The sequence below is a fragment of the Misgurnus anguillicaudatus genome, chromosome 6, assembly GCF_027580225.2.
Source record: "Misgurnus anguillicaudatus chromosome 6, ASM2758022v2, whole genome shotgun sequence".
NCBI classification, from domain to species: Eukaryota; Metazoa; Chordata; class Actinopteri; order Cypriniformes; family Cobitidae; genus Misgurnus; species Misgurnus anguillicaudatus.
In genome coordinates, this window is record NC_073342.2 from 1,521,920 (window position 1) to 1,543,880 (window position 21,961).

The 21,961-nt window shown below is 35.3% G+C and overlaps 4 non-coding genes and 1 pseudogene across 4 annotated transcripts; all 5 read left to right on the plus strand.

Moving 5' to 3' along the window:
* Positions 1-177: 177 nt before the first annotated feature.
* On the plus strand, positions 178-342 carry LOC141364535 (U1 spliceosomal RNA). Its single transcript, XR_012370246.1, has one exon. It is a non-coding gene; the product is annotated as a U1 spliceosomal RNA (small nuclear RNA).
* Positions 343-4,128: 3,786 nt separating this feature from the next.
* On the plus strand, positions 4,129-4,281 carry LOC141364460 (U2 spliceosomal RNA; annotated as a pseudogene).
* Positions 4,282-12,327: 8,046 nt separating this feature from the next.
* On the plus strand, positions 12,328-12,518 carry LOC141364593 (U2 spliceosomal RNA). Its single transcript, XR_012370306.1, has one exon. It is a non-coding gene; the product is annotated as a U2 spliceosomal RNA (small nuclear RNA).
* Positions 12,519-13,591: 1,073 nt separating this feature from the next.
* LOC141364545 (U1 spliceosomal RNA) lies at positions 13,592-13,756 on the plus strand. Its single transcript, XR_012370256.1, has one exon. It is a non-coding gene; the product is annotated as a U1 spliceosomal RNA (small nuclear RNA).
* A 7,986-nt stretch (positions 13,757-21,742) lies between these two features.
* Positions 21,743-21,933, plus strand: LOC141364594 (U2 spliceosomal RNA). Its single transcript, XR_012370307.1, has one exon. It is a non-coding gene; the product is annotated as a U2 spliceosomal RNA (small nuclear RNA).
* The last annotated feature ends 28 nt before the right edge of the window (positions 21,934-21,961 follow it).

Below are 21,961 nucleotides of genomic sequence, written 5' to 3' on the forward strand. Positions count from 1 at the left end.
GGCTGGAAACGGAAAATGGGTAGATCTCGAAGAATATTTGGTTTCAGACCTGGCTTCGTGCGCCTTTCCACCTGGTCACACACAGTAATGAAATGGTAGTCGGACGGCCTTCGGGGGCGCCGTCGATGCGATCGGTCACAGGAAGATGCGGCCGTCTGGCATCAAAGGCTGTTGCTCATACTTACCTGGCAGGGGAGATACCATGATCATGAAGGTGGTTCACCCAGGGCGAGGCTCAGCCATTGCACTCCGGTTGTGCTGACCCTTTGCGAATTCCCCAAATGTGGGAATCTCGACTGCAAAATTTCTGATAGTGGGGGACTGCGTTCGCGCTCTCCCCTGGCCTTTGTGTTAAAAATAGATTCGTTTGTCTTTTTACGGAAAATCCAAGAGACGTCTAACCACGGCACAATAACGCATTGGTCATCAAAAAGCGGCTATTAAACGACTACATAACTTCTAATAGACCGCGAATATGTGTCTAGGCTAAAACAAGGCTTAATTTGGGCTGTCAGTGAAAATCTAATAGACGTTTGACCGTTCCCCAAGTATAGACTGGCCATTAAATAGAACCACAATCAAACAGCTACATGTCTAAGAGACATTCAACAAAAAATAATGCTCAGATGATTCTTTTACTTACAATGTAAGCGGTTCTCAGGAATGGCAATCATCCAAACTAATACATTATAAGGCTTTTAAAAGAAAATGACAACCGTTAAACAACCTAGACAACGTTGGGCAGTACAAAATGCTTAGAAATACAAGACAAAACGAAATATTGTACATGAATGTACATTAAAACAAGCCAACAAATCTGCCAATGGGCTAAGACAATTTTTCTTGAATTAGGTGTTTAAATCTAGATTTGTTTCTAACCCCTTTGGCAGATTTATTTGCTTGTTTTAAGCCCAAATTCACTTAAATTTTATGTTTTTTCTCCCGAAAGGCTAGGCTTATTTTCTTATGTCCTTTTGCTCATCAAAATAATGCATCTTATTTTAAGACTTTTTAGATATTTGCATAGTTAAAAAGGATTTTTTGTGCAATGTATTCATTCATTCGCTACCCTTCATACTACAGCTGTCGAAAAACCACAGCAACGTCGACAGACCTGGAAGCAAAGCTGTATTTGTTTAACTTGCAAAGACAACGGGTAAAGTATTTTCTTGATTACCTAAATGACTTGCAGTAAGAAAATATTTCAATTTATAATAATGATAATTCTGTCATCATTTACTCATCCTCGTGTTGTTTTAAACCTGTATGCGTTCGTTTTTTCTGATTAACACAAAAGAAGATATTTTGAGGAATGATGGTAAACCCACAGCAGATAGTGACCATTGACTTCCATAGTAGGAATAAAAAAATATGATGAAATTTAATAGGTACCATCGACTGTGTGCTAACCATCATTTTTCAAAATATTTTCTTCATCATTTATCACGATACTTCCAAAATATTTTTTTCCTACTATGGAAGTCAATGATAATGTATTTCATTATTTGCTTTACAAGCCTGAAAATGATAGGTTGGAATCCAGGCGACAGGATTCTATGGTAGTCAAAAACAGGCAAACAAGTAAAATAATCACCATTTACTTTTAAAGCATTTTGAAAATTGCTTGCTTATGCTGGGAGTAAAGGTATTTAATGCAGTGCGCATCCTGTTTAAAAGGTAAGGTATGATTCTTTTAAAGCTGACACATTTGCCCCATCAAAACAACAGAAATGTACTGTTTCAACATTTTGGAGCCGGTGTGTCTGTGTTCTTGGGGCACATCTAAATGTAAGAGCAGAATTGCTTAATATTCTTCTCTATTTCTTGTATAGGTCAATTATGAGTGAAGAACCGTTCACCAAACGAAGACCACAGCCAGGCGACGGGATTGTGTGGTAATCACAAACAGGTTGAAAATTGAAGTTCTGTGTGTTCTTTTTGTACTTTATTTCTGCAGGTAAGCACCATACCGTAAGCTTCATTCCCTTTATAACAGGCAAGGTTCATACTGTTTTATTCTTTTATACTGTTTTATTTTAAATCATTCAGTAAATGCAAAGTTAAACCGATGGTGTTTTTAATCTAGATTTAAAAGTGCCTACTGTTGAAACACATCTGATCTCATCTGAAGCTGATTCCAGCTATACAGGTTCATACTGTTGTATTCTTTTATACTGTTTTATTCGTACTGTTTTAAATCATTCAGTAAATGCAAAGTTAAACCGATCATACTGTTGTATTCTTTTATACTGTTTTATTCGTACTGTTTTAAATCATTCAGTAAATGCAAAGTTAAACCGATCATACTGTTGTATTCTTTTATACTGTTTTATTCGTACTGTTTTAAATCATTCAGTAAATGCAAAGTTAAACCGATGTGTTTTTAATCTAGATTCAAAAGTGTCTTCTGTTGAAACACATCTGATCTCATTTGAAAGCTGATTCCAGCTACAGGTTCATACTGTTGTATTCTTTTATACTGTTTTATTCGTTCTGTTTTAAATCATTCAGTAAATGCAAAGTTAAACCGATCATACTGTTGTATTCTTTTATAATGTTTTATTCGTGCTGTTTATTCAGTAAATGCAAAGTTAAACCGTTGTGTCTTTAATCTAGATTTAAAAGTGCCTACTGTTGAAACACATCTGATCTCATCTGAAAGCTGATTCCAGCTACAGGTTTATACTGTTGTATTCTTTTATACTGTTTCATTCGTACTGTTTCAAATTCTTCAGTAAATGCAAAGTTAAACCGATGTGTCTTTAAATCTAGATTTAAAAGTGCCTACTGTTGAAACACATCTGATCTCATCTGAAAGCTGATTCCAGCTACAGGTTCATACTGTTGTATTCTTTTATACTGTTTTATTCGTACTGTTTTAAATCATTCAGTAAATGCAAAGTTAAACCGATCATACTGTTGTATTCTTTTATACTGTTTTATTCGTACTGTTTTATATTCTTCAGTAAATGCAAAGTTAAATCGATGTGTCTTTAATCTAGGTTTAAAAGTGCCCACTGTTGAAACACATCTGATCTCATTTGAAAGCTGATTCCAGCTACAGGTTCATACTGTTGTATTCTTTTATACTGTTTCATTCGTACTGTTTTAAATCATTCAGTAAATGCAAAGTTAAACTGATGTGTTTTTAATCTAGGTTTAAAAGTGCCTACTGTTGAAACACATCTGATCTCATCCGAAAGCTGATTCCAGCTACAGGTTCATACTGTTGTATTCTTTTATACTGTTTCATTCGTACTGTTTTAAATCATTCAGTAAATGCAAAGTTAAACCGTCGTGTTTTTCATCTAGATTTAAAAGTGTCTACCGTTGAAACACATCTGATCTCTTCTGAAAGCTGATTCCAGCTCCAGGTGGCATATTAACTGAATGCTGATGCACCTTGTATTTCGATTGCTTTGTATGCTTGAAACATGTGAAGAATTGACAATAAATAATCTTTATCAAGTGTTATACATTAAAAAGTGGATAAGTAACAAAAATGTCACTCCTGACAGCTGATAAATTAATGTTTTTTTATAGCACCATTGAGGCGAGCACTTTTCAAGGCAAGATTCTTTATAGAACCTTATAAAAAGTTTCCATATAGTACCAAAAAACGGGTTCTGCTGTGGTTACATGCTGAGGAACCCTTATTTGGTACTTTTTAGGAGCATTTGTCTTAAGAGTGTTGCATAGGTTCGAAACTTTCAAACTTGAAACCAAATAGAAGGGTCACACTGTTTTTTTTTTGTGGAGTGGACATGAACAAGCTGCAGGCATTCAAATGTTATTTGTAATTTATTGTCTTATTTCATATTTAAAAAATAGCTATACAACTGGTGTTCCTCAATTTTAGGGCCTATTTTGTTTAGTATATCAGTTTTGTTCAGTTTTTTATGTGCATGCAAAAAGCAATCAGCAAGCAAATTAACTGAAGCTTTACCTTCATGTTCTTTTTGTGTAAGTGATAACTGTTTCTGTATGTATTTTATGTATTTGTATGTTTTTTACACGTATAGAGTGAAATGCACACGGTGAGGAATGGACCCAGACCTTCAGTGCCAGACCTCTGACCCGTTAACCTCCATCCCGACAGCCAGCGCCTTCTCCGCCTCCCATTGCGGTATCGCTTCTCGGCTTTTTGGACAAGATCAAGTGGACACCGGGGACTACAAGTTTAAATGGATTTTTGACCTTCGGAAATGGAAGCGAGGCTTGCTCCGTCCACTCCGTTCATCGACTCGGGCGCTTTCCGGGCACAAATAAGGTGAGTTTAAAACCAGAGTTTGCTTCTTTTGTGCGTGGTTGCCAGTTTGGTTTCCAATCCGTGATCTATATGATGTTGCGCGTTCTATAATATGTTTCTCGTTCGCTCAGTACTTTTGTGTGTTTCTATTCCACGTAAAGCTAACACCAAAACGATTGTGGAGAGCGCTATATAGATTGTTTTCAAAGAAAAAACAACAACGAGAAACAAACCCATGTTAAAATGGGTCAAATTATTTAGGCGGAGCACGCTGTCGCGTTGAACAAAGACAATGGCGCGTGCACACAACGAATGTGTATTGTGGAAAAGTTTGGCCCATATGCAGGTTCGCATGTGTCTTCGGTGGATACTAAAAAGATAAACATCTGCCCGGTGATCTAGTTTGTAGACAATATTTTTATATATGCAATCGAAGTGAATTTAAACAAGCAAAAAATCGGCCAGTGGGGTAGGACAGTTTTTCTTGAAATAGTATTTATGGGAAAAGTTCACGACTTTTTTTCTTACCCTTTAGGCAGATTTATTTGCTTGTTTTAAGCATAAAATAATCATAAACAGGAAAACGAATTGTATAGGCGGAGCACACGGGTTTTTTTTTCGTTCAAAGAAAAAAAGCAGCGTGGCACGAAGGAATGTTTGACTGAAATGGAATTTCGCCCTCTATTTTCCTTACAAACATAAACCAGAGAGAAGGGCCAGATGGCATCGTGTTGTACCTTGTATTCGGTGATTGAAATCGAAAAAAAATCGAATAGATCTATATATAAACACAATTGTTTTGTTGAACAGAGACAATGGCGGCATGCTCCAGCGTCGCCTATATGCCCATTTCACAAAATGGCGGCTTTGACCGGAAGTAGGGAAAACATTTTACTGTAATGACGGGGGTCGTTGTCCAAAGTGTGCCCATTTGAAGAAGTACATACACGTTTTACTTCTCATTTCTTTAGACTGAATAATTGTTTCTTATTAATTCCAAAGTATGTGACGTGATGATCTAATCGTATGTGTTATTCCTCGTTTGCTTGCATGTGTAACCTTTGGTTAAAGGTATGAAAAGGAACCGACTAGGTCACCTGGGTTATTTATTCACACAGGAAAATAGATTGAACCCAAGAGAAAAAATAAACAAACAAAAAAGTTACAAAAATATGAAAAGGACCCTGCTGGTTCGGATGGGATTAAAGACAGAGACGTGACTCTCCAAAAATAGTACAAATTTATTTTTTACAGAAAGTGCTTAAAAATATTTAAAAGATAAAATTTACGGCCCACCGGTTATTTACCCACAATTGGAGAGACTAGATTAAATCCACTTTTTAACAGAAGGGACAAACCACACAGCAAATCAGTGCATAGTTCTTAAAAGCAGTGACGAACCAAAAATAAACCAAAACACACAAACATACTCTCGCCTTCTGTTTAAGTCTCAAAAACCACCGCTCAGATATTACATGTGGAAATAGTTATATAAATGGTACATACACTTATATACACACGTAAAGAAAGAAAAAAACTGCAGGACAGCAAAATACAGTTAACTCCCGATGACTATTTAAACAGCGTCCAAGCGGCTCACGGAGCAAAAATACAAAGCCTTTTAGTTTAATAAACTTCCACAAAAAATAAATATCAAATCCTTACGCAAACATGTATGCGACGAGACTTAAATCATGCAAAACATGAATGGTAACCAGACGTGCTTGTTGTGTACAGGGAGTGCATTTATTTGTAAACTTTTGCTAAATCAAAATGGTTTATTTTTTATTTTACTTTTTTACCTGGGTTTTTGGGAATACTTTTATATATTTCACAGCTATATAATTGGTTATAATAACGCACTTTTTGTTTATAAGCACGTTGAAATACATTAACACAGGATAATGCGGCAACAAATCAAATGTGCATTTAAATGCAACAAGCAAAATAAATAAAGCAAATCCATGCAAGCAAACGAGGAATAAAACACACCGCGATTAGAAAATCAGATCGCATACTTTGTAATTGAAAATAAATAATAATTAATTCTAAAGAAATAAGAAGTAAAATGTGTAAGTATTCCTCAAAATGTGCTTTGGACCAAGACCCCGTTCATCACAGCAAACGGGAGCAGACCCGAATAGGTATGTCTAGTTGTTTTATTTAAAATTTCCAGCCGTCTGTAAATTCATGTTTGGAAGAAAAAAGTAAATTAAGGTCTGTCTTGCTGTTATTGTCTTGTTTTCTAGTAAATATCTGACAATTCTTAAATCGAGATGCATTTACTTGTTACGCAAAGTGGCTTAAGATGTTATGTATTGTAATAATTGAAATAAATTACAAAAATCAACAGGTTTATATTTAAAACAAGTAAAAATATCTGCCGGCGGGGTAAGAAAAATAAACTTAATTTCAGTTTCAACTTAATTCAATAATAAACTCAATTTAGGTTTATTTCCCTTAACCCACTGGCATATATTTTTACTTGATTTAGGCCTTAACCTATTACATTTTAGAATTTATTTCAGTAAACAAGACTTAAAATCTAAGCCACTTTGCTTAACAAGAAAATGCATCTCGATTTAAGAATTATTTTTTTACTCGAAAACAGGAAAAAAGTAGCAAGTAAACGAACAGATTTGGATGTTTAAAACACTTAAACACTTTTTTCACTCTACCCTTCATATTACAGCTGTCGAAAAACCACAGCAACGTCGACAGACCTGGAAGCATAGCTGTTTGCTTGTTGCGTTTAAATGGACATTTGATTTCTTTACCAGCATTGGATTTAGACCATTCAATGAGAATAGTTAACAGCGTTCATTATGATTGATAAGCCCTTAATGGAGAATGAAGTCTGCATACATTAAAAGCCTTATTTTATTCCAAAATGTATGCGACGAAACTTAAATCACGCAAAATATGAATGGTAACGAGACGTGCTTGTTGTGTACAGGGAGTGCATTTATTTGTAAACTTTTGCTAAATCAAAATGGTTTATTTTTTATTTGCTTTTTTTACCTGGGTTTTACCAGGTTCGCATTCCGGACATTTTTAATCCACAGTGTATGCAGTTATTTAGTAGAAAATGATATGCTGTTTTTTGGTAGAATTTTGTGTGAGCTAAAGAAAGTGATGCCAACCCAGCAAATACAAAAACGTTATAAAAACGTTTTGTGTTTGCTGGGAATACTTTTATATATTTCGCAGCTATATAATGAATTATAATAACGCACTTGTCACTCCTGACAGCTGATAAATTAATGTTTTTTTATAGCACCATTGAGGCGAGCACTTTTCAAGGCAAGATTCTTTATAGAACCTTATAAAAAGTTTCCATATAGTACCAAAAAACGGGTTCTGCTGTGGTTACATGCTGAGGAACCCTTATTTGGTACTTTTTAGGAGCATTTGTCTTAAGAGTGTTGCATAGGTTCGAAACTTTCAAACTTGAAACCAAATAGAAGGGTCACACTGTTTTTTTTTTTGTGGAGTGGACATGAACAAGCTGCAGGCATTCAAATGTTATTTGTAATTTATTGTCTTATTTCATATTTAAAAAATAGCTATACAACTGGTGTTGCTCAATTTTAGGGCCTATTTTGTTTAGTATATCAGTTTTGTTCAGTTTTTTATGTGCATGCAAAAAGCAATCAGCAAGCAAATTAACTGAAGCTTTACCTTCATGTTCTTTTTGTGTAAGTGATAACTGTTTCTGTATGTATTTTATGTATTTGTATGTTTTTTACACGTATAGAGTGAAATGCACACGGTGAGGAATGGACCCAGACCTTCAGTGCCAGACCTCTGACCCGTTAACCTCCATCCCGACAGCCAGCGCCTTCTCCGGCTCCCATTGCGGTATCGCTTCTCGGCTTTTTGGACAAGAACAAGTGGACACCGGGGACTACAAGTTTAAATGGATTTTTGACCTTCGGAAATGGAAGCGAGGCTTGCTCCGTCCACTCCGTTCATCGACTCGGGCGCTTTCCGGGCACAAATAAGGTGAGTTTAAAACCAGAGTTTGCTTCTTTTGTGCGTGGTTGCCAGTTTGGTTTCCAATCCGTGATCTATATGATGTTGCGCGTTCTATAATATGTTTCTCGTTCGCTCAGTACTTTTGTGTGTTTCTATTCCACGTAAAGCTAACACCAAAACGATTGTGGAGAGCGCTATATAGATTGTTTTCAAAGAAAAAACAACAACGAGAAACAAACCCATGTTAAAATGGGTCAAATTATTTAGGCGGAGCACGCTGTCGCGTTGAACAAAGACAATGGCGCGTGCACACAACGAATGTGTATTGTGGAAAAGTTTGGCCCATATGCAGGTTCGCATGTGTCTTCGGTGGATACTAAAAAGATAAACATCTGCCCGGTGATCTAGTTTGTAGACAATATTTTTATATATGCAATCGAAGTGAATTTAAACAAGCAAAAAATCGGCCAGTGGGGTAGGACAGTTTTTCTTGAAATAGTATTTATGGGAAAAGTTCACGACTTTTTTTCTTACCCTTTAGGCAGATTTATTTGCTTGTTTTAAGCATAAAATAATCATAAACAGGAAAACGAATTGTATAGGCGGAGCACACGGGTTTTTTTTTCGTTCAAAGAAAAAAAGCAGCGTGGCACGAAGGAATGTTTGACTGAAATGGAATTTCGCCCTCTATTTTCCTTACAAACATAAACCAGAGAGAAGGGCCAGATGGCATCGTGTTGTACCTTGTATTCGGTGATTGAAATCGAAAAAAAATCGAATAGATCTATATATAAACACAATTGTTTTGTTGAACAGAGACAATGGCGGCATGCTCCAGCGTCGCCTATATGCCCATTTCACAAAATGGCGGCTTTGACCGGAAGTAGGGAAAACATTTTACTGTAATGACGGGGGTCGTTGTCCAAAGTGTGCCCATTTGAAGAAGTACATACACGTTTTACTTCTCATTTCTTTAGACTGAATAATTGTTTCTTATTAATTCCAAAGTATGTGACGTGATGATCTAATCGTATGTGTTATTCCTCGTTTGCTTGCATGTGTAACCTTTGGTTAAAGGTATGAAAAGGAACCGACTAGGTCACCTGGGTTATTTATTCACACAGGAAAATAGATTGAACCCAAGAGAAAAAATAAACAAACAAAAAAGTTACAAAAATATGAAAAGGACCCTGCTGGTTCGGATGGGATTAAAGACAGAGACGTGACTCTCCAAAAATAGTACAAATTTATTTTTTACAGAAAGTGCTTAAAAATATTTAAAAGATAAAATTTACGGCCCACCGGTTATTTACCCACAATTGGAGAGACTAGATTAAATCCACTTTTTAACAGAAGGGACAAACCACACAGCAAATCAGTGCATAGTTCTTAAAAGCAGTGACGAACCAAAAATAAACCAAAACACACAAACATACTCTCGCCTTCTGTTTAAGTCTCAAAAACCACCGCTCAGATATTACATGTGGAAATAGTTATATAAATGGTACATACACTTATATACACACGTAAAGAAAGAAAAAAACTGCAGGACAGCAAAATACAGTTAACTCCCGATGACTATTTAAACAGCGTCCAAGCGGCTCACGGAGCAAAAATACAAAGCCTTTTAGTTTAATAAACTTCCACAAAAAATAAATATCAAATCCTTACGCAAACATGTATGCGACGAGACTTAAATCATGCAAAACATGAATGGTAACCAGACGTGCTTGTTGTGTACAGGGAGTGCATTTATTTGTAAACTTTTGCTAAATCAAAATGGTTTATTTTTTATTTTACTTTTTTACCTGGGTTTTTGGGAATACTTTTATATATTTCACAGCTATATAATTGGTTATAATAACGCACTTTTTGTTTATAAGCACGTTGAAATACATTAACACAGGATAATGCGGCAACAAATCAAATGTGCATTTAAATGCAACAAGCAAAATAAATAAAGCAAATCCATGCAAGCAAACGAGGAATAAAACACACCGCGATTAGAAAATCAGATCGCATACTTTGTAATTGAAAATAAATAATAATTAATTCTAAAGAAATAAGAAGTAAAATGTGTAAGTATTCCTCAAAATGTGCTTTGGACCAAGACCCCGTTCATCACAGCAAACGGGAGCAGACCCGAATAGGTATGTCTAGTTGTTTTATTTAAAATTTCCAGCCGTCTGTAAATTCATGTTTGGAAGAAAAAAGTAAATTAAGGTCTGTCTTGCTGTTATTGTCTTGTTTTCTAGTAAATATCTGACAATTCTTAAATCGAGATGCATTTACTTGTTACGCAAAGTGGCTTAAGATGTTATGTATTGTAATAATTGAAATAAATTACAAAAATCAACAGGTTTATATTTAAAACAAGTAAAAATATCTGCCGGCGGGGTAAGAAAAATAAACTTAATTTCAGTTTCAACTTAATTCAATAATAAACTCAATTTAGGTTTATTTCCCTTAACCCACTGGCATATATTTTTACTTGATTTAGGCCTTAACCTATTACATTTTAGAATTGATTTCAGTAAACAAGACTTAAAATCTAAGCCACTTTGCTTAACAAGAAAATGCATCTCGATTTAAGAATTATTTTTTTACTCGAAAACAGGAAAAAAGTAGCAAGTAAACGAACAGATTTGGATGTTTAAAACACTTAAACACTTTTTTCACTCTACCCTTCATATTACAGCTGTCGAAAAACCACAGCAACGTCGACAGACCTGGAAGCATAGCTGTTTGCTTGTTGCGTTTAAATGGACATTTGATTTCTTTACCAGCATTGGATTTAGACCATTCAATGAGAATAGTTAACAGCGTTCATTATGATTGATAAGCCCTTAATGGAGAATGAAGTCTGCATACATTAAAAGCCTTATTTTATTTTCTCGTGTGCCTTCCAAAATGTATGCGACGAAACTTAAATCACGCAAAATATGAATGGTAACGAGACGTGCTTGTTGTGTACAGGGAGTGCATTTATTTGTAAACTTTTGCTAAATCAAAATGGTTTATTTTTTATTTGCTTTTTTTACCTGGGTTTTACCAGGTTCGCATTCCGGACATTTTTAATCCACAGTGTATGCAGTTATTTAGTAGAAAATGATATGCTGTTTTTTGGTAGAATTTTGTGTGAGCTAAAGAAAGTGATGCCAACCCAGCAAATACAAAAACGTTATAAAAACGTTTTGTGTTTGCTGGGAATACTTTTATATATTTCGCAGCTATATAATGAATTATAATAACGCACTTTTTGCTTATAAACAAATACATTGAAATACATTAACACGGAATGATGCGGCAACAAATCAAATGTGCAACAAGCTAAATAAATAAATAAATAGAAAATCAGATCGCATACTTTGTAATTGAAAATAAATAATAATTCATTCTAAAGAAATAAGAAGTAAAATGTGTAAGTATTCCTCAAAATGTGCTTTGGACTAAGACCCCCTTCATCACAGCAAACGGGAGCAGACCCGAATAGGTATGTCTAGTTATTTTGTTTAAAATTTCCAGCCGTCTGTAAATTCATGTTTGGAAGTTTTTGTCTTGTTTTCTAGTAAATATCTGACCATTCTTAAATCGAGATGCATTTACTTGTTAAGCAAAGTGGCTTAAGATATTATGTGTTGTAATAATTGAAATAAATTCTAAAAAGCAACAGGTTTATATTTAAAACAAGTAAAAATATCTGCCGGTGGGGTAAGAAAAATAAACTTAATTTCTGTTCCAACTTAATGCAATAATAAACTCAATTTAGGTTTATTTCCCTTAAACCACTGGCATATATTTTTACTTGATTTAGGCCTTAACCTATTACATTTTAGAATTTATTTCAGTAAACAAGACTTAAAATCTAAGCCACTTTGCTTAAGAAAATGCATCTCGATTTAAGAATTCTTTTTTACTCGAAAACAGGAAAAAAATACAAAGTAAACGAACAGATTTGGATGTTTAAAACACTTTAACACTTTTTTTTCACTCTACCCTTCATATTACATACTACTTCATATTAGAGTTAAATGCCCGCTAGCCTCCACCCCGAAAGCCAGCGCCTTCGCCGGCTCCCCTTTGGCTGCGTCTATTGCGGTATCGCTTCTCGGCCTTTTGGCTAAGATCAAGTGTAGTATCTGTTCTTATCAGTTTAATGTCTGATACGTCTCCTACCCGGGGACTATACGTTAAATGGATTTTTGACCTTCGGAAATGGAAGCGGAGCTTGCTCCTTCCACTCCATGCATCGACGTGGTATTGCAGTGTTTCCATGAACGGTGCGCTCCCCTTCTCGGGGACAAATAAGTTAGGTAAAAAACAGAATTTGTTTCTTTTGTGCGTGAATGACAGAGTGTTTTTTAATTCGTGTGTTTTAAAAGTGCTGTGTATTCGTTGGCATTATTGGTTTAACGAAAAGCTTGCATGGAAATGAACACGCTGATAACGAAATGTTTTTGTAATGTATTTAATTATTTTCCTTACAGTTTGCGGAGGTGATACCAGGACGAATTAAACAGCCTCGACACAGCTGAAGGCGCAAGAAAATCGTACGAGACAGTTTGGGATGTTAAAAACACCTGAAAACTTTTTTTCCACTACCCTTCATACTACAGCGGTCGAAGAACCACAGCAACGTCGACACGCCTGGAAGCATAGCTGTATTTGTTTAAGACAACGGGTAAAGTATTTTCTTGATTACCTAAATGACTTGCAGTAAGAAAATATTTTAATTTATAATGATAACTCTGTCATCATTTATTCATCCTCGTGTTGTTTTCAACCTGTATGCATTCGTATTTTGGAGGTGACACGATGACGACTTAAACATCATCGACACAGCTGAAAAAGCGAACGAGACAGATTGGGATGTTCAAAACACCTGAAAACTTTTTTTTCACTGTACTACAGCTGTCGAAGAACCACAGCAACGTCGGCAGATCTGGAAGCATAGCTGTATTTGTTTAACTCACAACGACAACGGGTAAGTCATTGAGCCCTTGTGTTTTTATTTATCCACGTTCTAAAATTGCTATGCTTTCGTTGTTTCTCGATTGCTCTGTACATTTCTTTGTTTCTATTCCACGTAAAGTTACTTTGTAATAACGAAACGATATATTGAAATGCGCTATTTAAATCCATTTGATTTAAATTGTTTCACGTTTTTCTCTCTGCACGGTTTAACCGGGCTGGAAACGGAAAATGGGTAGATCTCGAAGAATATTTGGTTTCAGACCTGGCTTCGTGCGCCTTTCCACCTGGTCACACACAGTAATGAAATGGTAGTCGGACGGCCTTCGGGGGCGCCGTCGATGCGATCGGTCACAGGAAGATGCGGCCGTCTGGCCTCAAAGGCTGTTGCTCATACTTACCTGGCAGGGGAGATACCATGATCATGAAGGTGGTTCACCCAGGGCGAGGCTCAGCCATTGCACTCCGGTTGTGCTGACCCTTTGCGAATTCCCCAAATGTGGGAATCTCGACTGCAAAATTTCTGATAGTGGGGGACTGCGTTCGCGCTCTCCCCTGGCCTTTGTGTTAAAAATAGATTCGTTTGTCTTTTTACGGAAAATCCAAGAGACGCCTAACCACGGCACAAGAACGCATTGGTCATCAAAAAGCGGCTATTAAACGACTACATAACTTCTAATAGACCGCGAATATGTGTCTAGGCTAAAACAAGGCTTAATTTGGGCTGTCAGTGAAAATCTAATAGACGTTTGACCGTTCCCCAAGTATAGACTGGCCATTAAATAGAACCACAATCAAACAGCTACATGTCTAAGAGACATTCAACAAAATAATGCTTAGATGATTCTTTTACTTACAATGTAAGCGGTTCTCAGGAATGGCAATCATCCAAACTAATAAATTATAAAGCTTTTAAAAGAAAATGACAACCGTTAAACAACCTAGACAACGTTGGGCAGTACAAAATGCTTAGAAATACAAGACAAAACGAAATATTGTACATGAATGTACATTAAAACAAGCCAACAAATCTGCCAATGGGCTAAGACAATTTTTCTTGAATTAGGTGTTTAAATCTAGATTTGTTTCTAACCCCTTTGGCAGATTTATTTGCTTGTTTTAAGCCCAAATTCACTTAAATTTTATGTTTTTTCTCCCGAAAGGCTAGGCTTATTTTCTTATGTCCTTTTGCTCATCAAAATAATGCATCTTATTTTAAGACTTTTTAGATATTTGCATAGTTAAAAAGGATTTTTTGTGCAATGTATTCATTCATTCGCTACCCTTCATACTACAGCTGTCGAAAAACCACAGCAACGTCGACAGACCTGGAAGCAAAGCTGTATTTGTTTAACTTGCAAAGACAACGGGTAAAGTATTTTCTTGATTACCTAAATGACTTGCAGTAAGAAAATATTTCAATTTATAATAATGATAATTCTGTCATCATTTACTCATCCTCGTGTTGTTTTAAACCTGTATGCGTTCGTTTTTTCTGATTAACACAAAAGAAGATATTTTGAGGAATGATGGTAAACCCACAGCAGATAGTGACCATTGACTTCCATAGTAGGAATAAAAAAATATGATGAAATTTAATAGGTACCATCGACTGTGTGCTAACCATCATTTTTCAAAATATTTTCTTCATCATTTATCACGATACTTCCAAAATATTTTTTTCCTACTATGGAAGTCAATGATAATGTATTTCATTATTTGCTTTACAAGCCTGAAAATGATAGGTTGGAATCCAGGCGACAGGATTCTATGGTAGTCAAAAACAGGCAAACAAGTAAAATAATCACCATTTACTTTTAAAGCATTTTGAAAATTGCTTGCTTATGCTGGGAGTAAAGGTATTTAATGCAGTGCGCATCCTGTTTAAAAGGTAAGGTATGATTCTTTTAAAGCTGACACATTTGCCACATTAAAATAACAGAAATGTACTGTTTCAACATTTTGGAGCCGGTGTGTCTGTGTTCTTGGGGCACATCTAAATGTAAGAGCAGAATTGCTTAATATTCTTCTCTATTTCTTGTATAGGTCAATTATGAGTGAAGAACCGTTCACCAAATGAAGACCACAGCCAGGTGACGGGATTGTGTGGTAATCACAAACAGGTTGAAAATTGAAGTTCTGTGTGTTCTTTTTGTACTTTATTTCTGCAGGTAAGCACCATACCGTAAGCTTCATTCCCTTTATAACAGGCAAGGTTCATACTGTTTTATTCTTTTATACTGTTTTATTTTAAATCATTCAGTAAATGCAAAGTTAAACCGATGGTGTTTTTAATCTAGATTTAAAAGTGCCTACTGTTGAAACACATCTGATCTCATCTGAAGCTGATTCCAGCTATACAGGTTCATACTGTTGTATTCTTTTATACTGTTTTATTCGTACTGTTTTAAATCATTCAGTAAATGCAAAGTTAAACCGATCATACTGTTGTATTCTTTTATACTGTTTTATTCGTACTGTTTTAAATCATTCAGTAAATGCAAAGTTAAACCGATCATACTGTTGTATTCTTTTATACTGTTTTATTCGTACTGTTTTAAATCATTCAGTAAATGCAAAGTTAAACCGATGTGTTTTTAATCTAGATTCAAAAGTGTCTTCTGTTGAAACACATCTGATCTCATTTGAAAGCTGATTCCAGCTACAGGTTCATACTGTTGTATTCTTTTATACTGTTTTATTCGTTCTGTTTTAAATCATTCAGTAAATGCAAAGTTAAACCGATCATACTGTTGTATTCTTTTATAATGTTTTATTCGTACTGTTTATTCAGTAAATGCAAAGTTAAACCGTTGTGTCTTTAATCTAGATTTAAAAGTGCCTACTGTTGAAACACATCTGATCTCATCTGAAAGCTGATTCCAGCTACAGGTTTATACTGTTGTATTCTTTTATACTGTTTCATTCGTACTGTTTCAAATTCTTCAGTAAATGCAAAGTTAAACCGATGTGTCTTTAAATCTAGATTTAAAAGTGCCTACTGTTGAAACACATCTGATCTCATCTGAAAGCTGATTCCAGCTACAGGTTCATACTGTTGTATTCTTTTATACTGTTTTATTCGTACTGTTTTAAATCATTCAGTAAATGCAAAGTTAAACCGATCATACTGTTGTATTCTTTTATACTGTTTAATTCGCACTGTTTTATATTCTTCAGTAAATGCAAAGTTAAATCGATGTGTCTTTAATATAGGTTTAAAAGTGCCCACTGTTGAAACACATCTGATCTCATTTGAAAGCTGATTCCAGCTACAGGTTCATACTGTTGTATTCTTTTATACTGTTTCATTCGTACTGTTTTAAATCATTCAGTAAATGCAAAGTTAAACTGATGTGTTTTTAATCTAGGTTTAAAAGTGCCTACTGTTGAAACACATCTGATCTCATCCGAAAGCTGATTCCAGCTACAGGTTCATACTGTTGTATTCTTTTATACTGTTTCATTCGTACTGTTTTAAATCATTCAGTAAATGCAAAGTTAAACCGTCGTGTTTTTCATCTAGATTTAAAAGTGTCTACCGTTGAAACACATCTGATCTCTTCTGAAAGCTGATTCCAGCTCCAGGTGGCATATTAACTGAATGCTGATGCACCTTGTATTTCGATTGCTTTGTATGCTTGAAACATGTGAAGAATTGACAATAAATAATCTTTATCAAGTGTTATACATTAAAAAGTGGATAAGTAACAAAAATGTCACTCCTGACAGCTGATAAATTAATGTTTTTTTATAGCACCATTGAGGCGAGCACTTTTCAAGGCAAGATTCTTTATAGAACCTTATAAAAAGTTTCCATATAGTACCAAAAAACGGGTTCTGCTGTGGTTACATGCTGAGGAACCCTTATTTGGTACTTTTTAGGAGCATTTGTCTTAAGAGTGTTGCATAGGTTCGAAACTTTCAAACTTGAAACCAAATAGAAGGGTCACACTGTTTTTTTTTTGTGGAGTGGACATGAACAAGCTGCAGGCATTCAAATGTTATTTGTAATTTATTGTCTTATTTCATATTTAAAAAATAGCTATACAACTGGTGTTCCTCAATTTTAGGGCCTATTTTGTTTAGTATATCAGTTTTGTTCAGTTTTTTATGTGCATGCAAAAAGCAATCAGCAAGCAAATTAACTGAAGCTTTACCTTCATGTTCTTTTTGTGTAAGTGATAACTGTTTCTGTATGTATTTTATGTATTTGTATGTTTTTTACACGTATAGAGTGAAATGCACACGGTGAGGAATGGACCCAGACCTTCAGTGCCAGACCTCTGACCCGTTAACCTCCATCCCGACAGCCAGCGCCTTCTCCGGCTCCCATTGCGGTATCGCTTCTCGGCTTTTTGGACAAGAACAAGTGGACACCGGGGACTACAAGTTTAAATGGATTTTTGACCTTCGGAAATGGAAGCGAGGCTTGCTCCGTCCACTCCGTTCATCGACTCGGGCGCTTTCCGGGCACAAATAAGGTGAGTTTAAAACCAGAGTTTGCTTCTTTTGTGCGTGGTTGCCAGTTTGGTTTCCAATCCGTGATCTATATGATGTTGCGCGTTCTATAATATGTTTCTCGTTCGCTCAGTACTTTTGTGTGTTTCTATTCCACGTAAAGCTAACACCAAAACGATTGTGGAGAGCGCTATATAGATTGTTTTCAAAGAAAAAACAACAACGAGAAACAAACCCATGTTAAAATGGGTCAAATTATTTAGGCGGAGCACGCTGTCGCGTTGAACAAAGACAATGGCGCGTGCACACAACGAATGTGTATTGTGGAAAAGTTTGGCCCATATGCAGGTTCGCATGTGTCTTCGGTGGATACTAAAAAGATAAACATCTGCCCGGTGATCTAGTTTGTAGACAATATTTTTATATATGCAATCGAAGTGAATTTAAACAAGCAAAAAATCGGCCAGTGGGGTAGGACAGTTTTTCTTGAAATAGTATTTATGGGAAAAGTTCACGACTTTTTTTCTTACCCTTTAGGCAGATTTATTTGCTTGTTTTAAGCATAAAATAATCATAAACAGGAAAACGAATTGTATAGGCGGAGCACACGGGTTTTTTTTTCGTTCAAAGAAAAAAAGCAGCGTGGCACGAAGGAATGTTTGACTGAAATGGAATTTCGCCCTCTATTTTCCTTACAAACATAAACCAGAGAGAAGGGCCAGATGGCATCGTGTTGTACCTTGTATTCGGTGATTGAAATCGAAAAAAAAATCGAATAGATCTATATATAAACACAATTGTTTTGTTGAACAGAGACAATGGCGGCATGCTCCAGCGTCGCCTATATGCCCATTTCACAAAATGGCGGCTTTGACCGGAAGTAGGGAAAACATTTTACTGTAATGACGGGGGTCGTTGTCCAAAGTGTGCCCATTTGAAGAAGTACATACACGTTTTACTTCTCATTTCTTTAGACTGAATAATTGTTTCTTATTAATTCCAAAGTATGTGACGTGATGATCTAATCGTATGTGTTATTCCTCGTTTGCTTGCATGTGTAACCTTTGGTTAAAGGTATGAAAAGGAACCGACTAGGTCACCTGGGTTATTTATTCACACAGGAAAATAGATTGAACCCAAGAGAAAAAATAAACAAACAAAAAAGTTACAAAAATATGAAAAGGACCCTGCTGGTTCGGATGGGATTAAAGACAGAGACGTGACTCTCCAAAAATAGTACAAATTTATTTTTTACAGAAAGTGCTTAAAAATATTTAAAAGATAAAATTTACGGCCCACCGGTTATTTACCCACAATTGGAGAGACTAGATTAAATCCACTTTTTAACAGAAGGGACAAACCACACAGCAAATCAGTGCATAGTTCTTAAAAGCAGTGACGAACCAAAAATAAACCAAAACACACAAACATACTCTCGCCTTCTGTTTAAGTCTCAAAAACCACCGCTCAGATATTACATGTGGAAATAGTTATATAAATGGTACATACACTTATATACACACGTAAAGAAAGAAAAAAACTGCAGGACAGCAAAATACAGTTAACTCCCGATGACTATTTAAACAGCGTCCAAGCGGCTCACGGAGCAAAAATACAAAGCCTTTTAGTTTAATAAACTTCCACAAAAAATAAATATCAAATCCTTACGCAAACATGTATGCGACGAGACTTAAATCATGCAAAACATGAATGGTAACCAGACGTGCTTGTTGTGTACAGGGAGTGCATTTATTTGTAAACTTTTGCTAAATCAAAATGGTTTATTTTTTATTTTACTTTTTTACCTGGGTTTTTGGGAATACTTTTATATATTTCACAGCTATATAATTGGTTATAATAACGCACTTTTTGTTTATGAGCACGTTGAAATACATTAACACAGGATAATGCGGCAACAAATCAAATGTGCATTTAAATGCAACAAGCAAAATAAATAAAGCAAATCCATGCAAGCAAACGAGGAATAAAACACACCGCGATTAGAAAATCAGATCGCATACTTTGTAATTGAAAATAAATAATAATTAATTCTAAAGAAATAAGAAGTAAAATGTGTAAGTATTCCTCAAAATGTGCTTTGGACCAAGACCCCGTTCATCACAGCAAACGGGAGCAGACCCGAATAGGTATGTCTAGTTGTTTTATTTAAAATTTCCAGCCGTCTGTAAATTCATGTTTGGAAGAAAAAAGTAAATTAAGGTCTGTCTTGCTGTTATTGTCTTGTTTTCTAGTAAATATCTGACAATTCTTAAATCGAGATGCATTTACTTGTTACGCAAAGTGGCTTAAGATGTTATGTATTGTAATAATTGAAATAAATTACAAAAATCAACAGGTTTATATTTAAAACAAGTAAAAATATCTGCCGGCGGGGTAAGAAAAATAAACTTAATTTCAGTTTCAACTTAATTCAATAATAAACTCAATTTAGGTTTATTTCCCTTAACCCACTGGCATATATTTTTACTTGATTTAGGCCTTAACCTATTACATTTTAGAATTGATTTCAGTAAACAAGACTTAAAATCTAAGCCACTTTGCTTAACAAGAAAATGCATCTCGATTTAAGAATTATTTTTTTACTCGAAAACAGGAAAAAAGTAGCAAGTAAACGAACAGATTTGGATGTTTAAAACACTTAAACACTTTTTTCACTCTACCCTTCATATTACAGCTGTCGAAAAACCACAGCAACGTCGACAGACCTGGAAGCATAGCTGTTTGCTTGTTGCGTTTAAATGGACATTTGATTTCTTTACCAGCATTGGATTTAGACCATTCAATGAGAATAGTTAACAGCGTTCATTATGATTGATAAGCCCTTAATGGAGAATGAAGTCTGCATACATTAAAAGCCTTATTTTATTCCAAAATGTATGCGACGAAACTTAAATCACGCAAAATATGAATGGTAACGAGACGTGCTTGTTGTGTACAGGGAGTGCATTTATTTGTAAACTTTTGCTAAATCAAAATGGTTTATTTTTTATTTGCTTTTTTTACCTGGGTTTTACCAGGTTCGCATTCCGGACATTTTTAATCCACAGTGTATGCAGTTATTTAGTAGAAAATGATATGCTGTTTTTTGGTAGAATTTTGTGTGAGCTAAAGAAAGTGATGCCAACCCAGCAAATACAAAAACGTTATAAAAACGTTTTGTGTTTGCTGGGAATACTTTTATATATTTCGCAGCTATATAATGAATTATAATAACGCACTTTTTGCTTATAAACAAATACATTGAAATACATTAACACGGAATGATGCGGCAACAAATCAAATGTGCAACAAGCTAAATAAATAAATAAATAGAAAATCAGATCGCATACTTTGTAATTGAAAATAAATAATAATTCATTCTAAAGAAATAAGAAGTAAAATGTGTAAGTATTCCTCAAAATGTGCTTTGGACTAAGACCCCCTTCATCACAGCAAACGGGAGCAGACCCGAATAGGTATGTCTAGTTATTTTGTTTAAAATTTCCAGCCGTCTGTAAATTCATGTTTGGAAGTTTTTGTCTTGTTTTCTAGTAAATATCTGACCATTCTTAAATCGAGATGCATTTACTTGTTAAGCAAAGTGGCTTAAGATATTATGTGTTGTAATAATTGAAATAAATTCTAAAAAGCAACAGGTTTATATTTAAAACAAGTAAAAATATCTGCCGGTGGGGTAAGAAAAATAAACTTAATTTCTGTTCCAACTTAATGCAATAATAAACTCAATTTAGGTTTATTTCCCTTAAACCACTGGCATATATTTTTACTTGATTTAGGCCTTAACCTATTACATTTTAGAATTTATTTCAGTAAACAAGACTTAAAATCTAAGCCACTTTGCTTAAGAAAATGCATCTCGATTTAAGAATTCTTTTTTACTCGAAAACAGGAAAAAAATACAAAGTAAACGAACAGATTTGGATGTTTAAAACACTTTAACACTTTTTTTTCACTCTACCCTTCATATTACATACTACTTCATATTAGAGTTAAATGCCCGCTAGCCTCCACCCCGAAAGCCAGCGCCTTCGCCGGCTCCCCTTTGGCTGCGTCTATTGCGGTATCGCTTCTCGGCCTTTTGGCTAAGATCAAGTGTAGTATCTGTTCTTATCAGTTTAATGTCTGATACGTCTCCTACCCGGGGACTATACGTTAAATGGATTTTTGACCTTCGGAAATGGAAGCGGAGCTTGCTCCTTCCACTCCATGCATCGACGTGGTATTGCAGTGTTTCCATGAACGGTGCGCTCCCCTTCTCGGGGACAAATAAGTTAGGTAAAA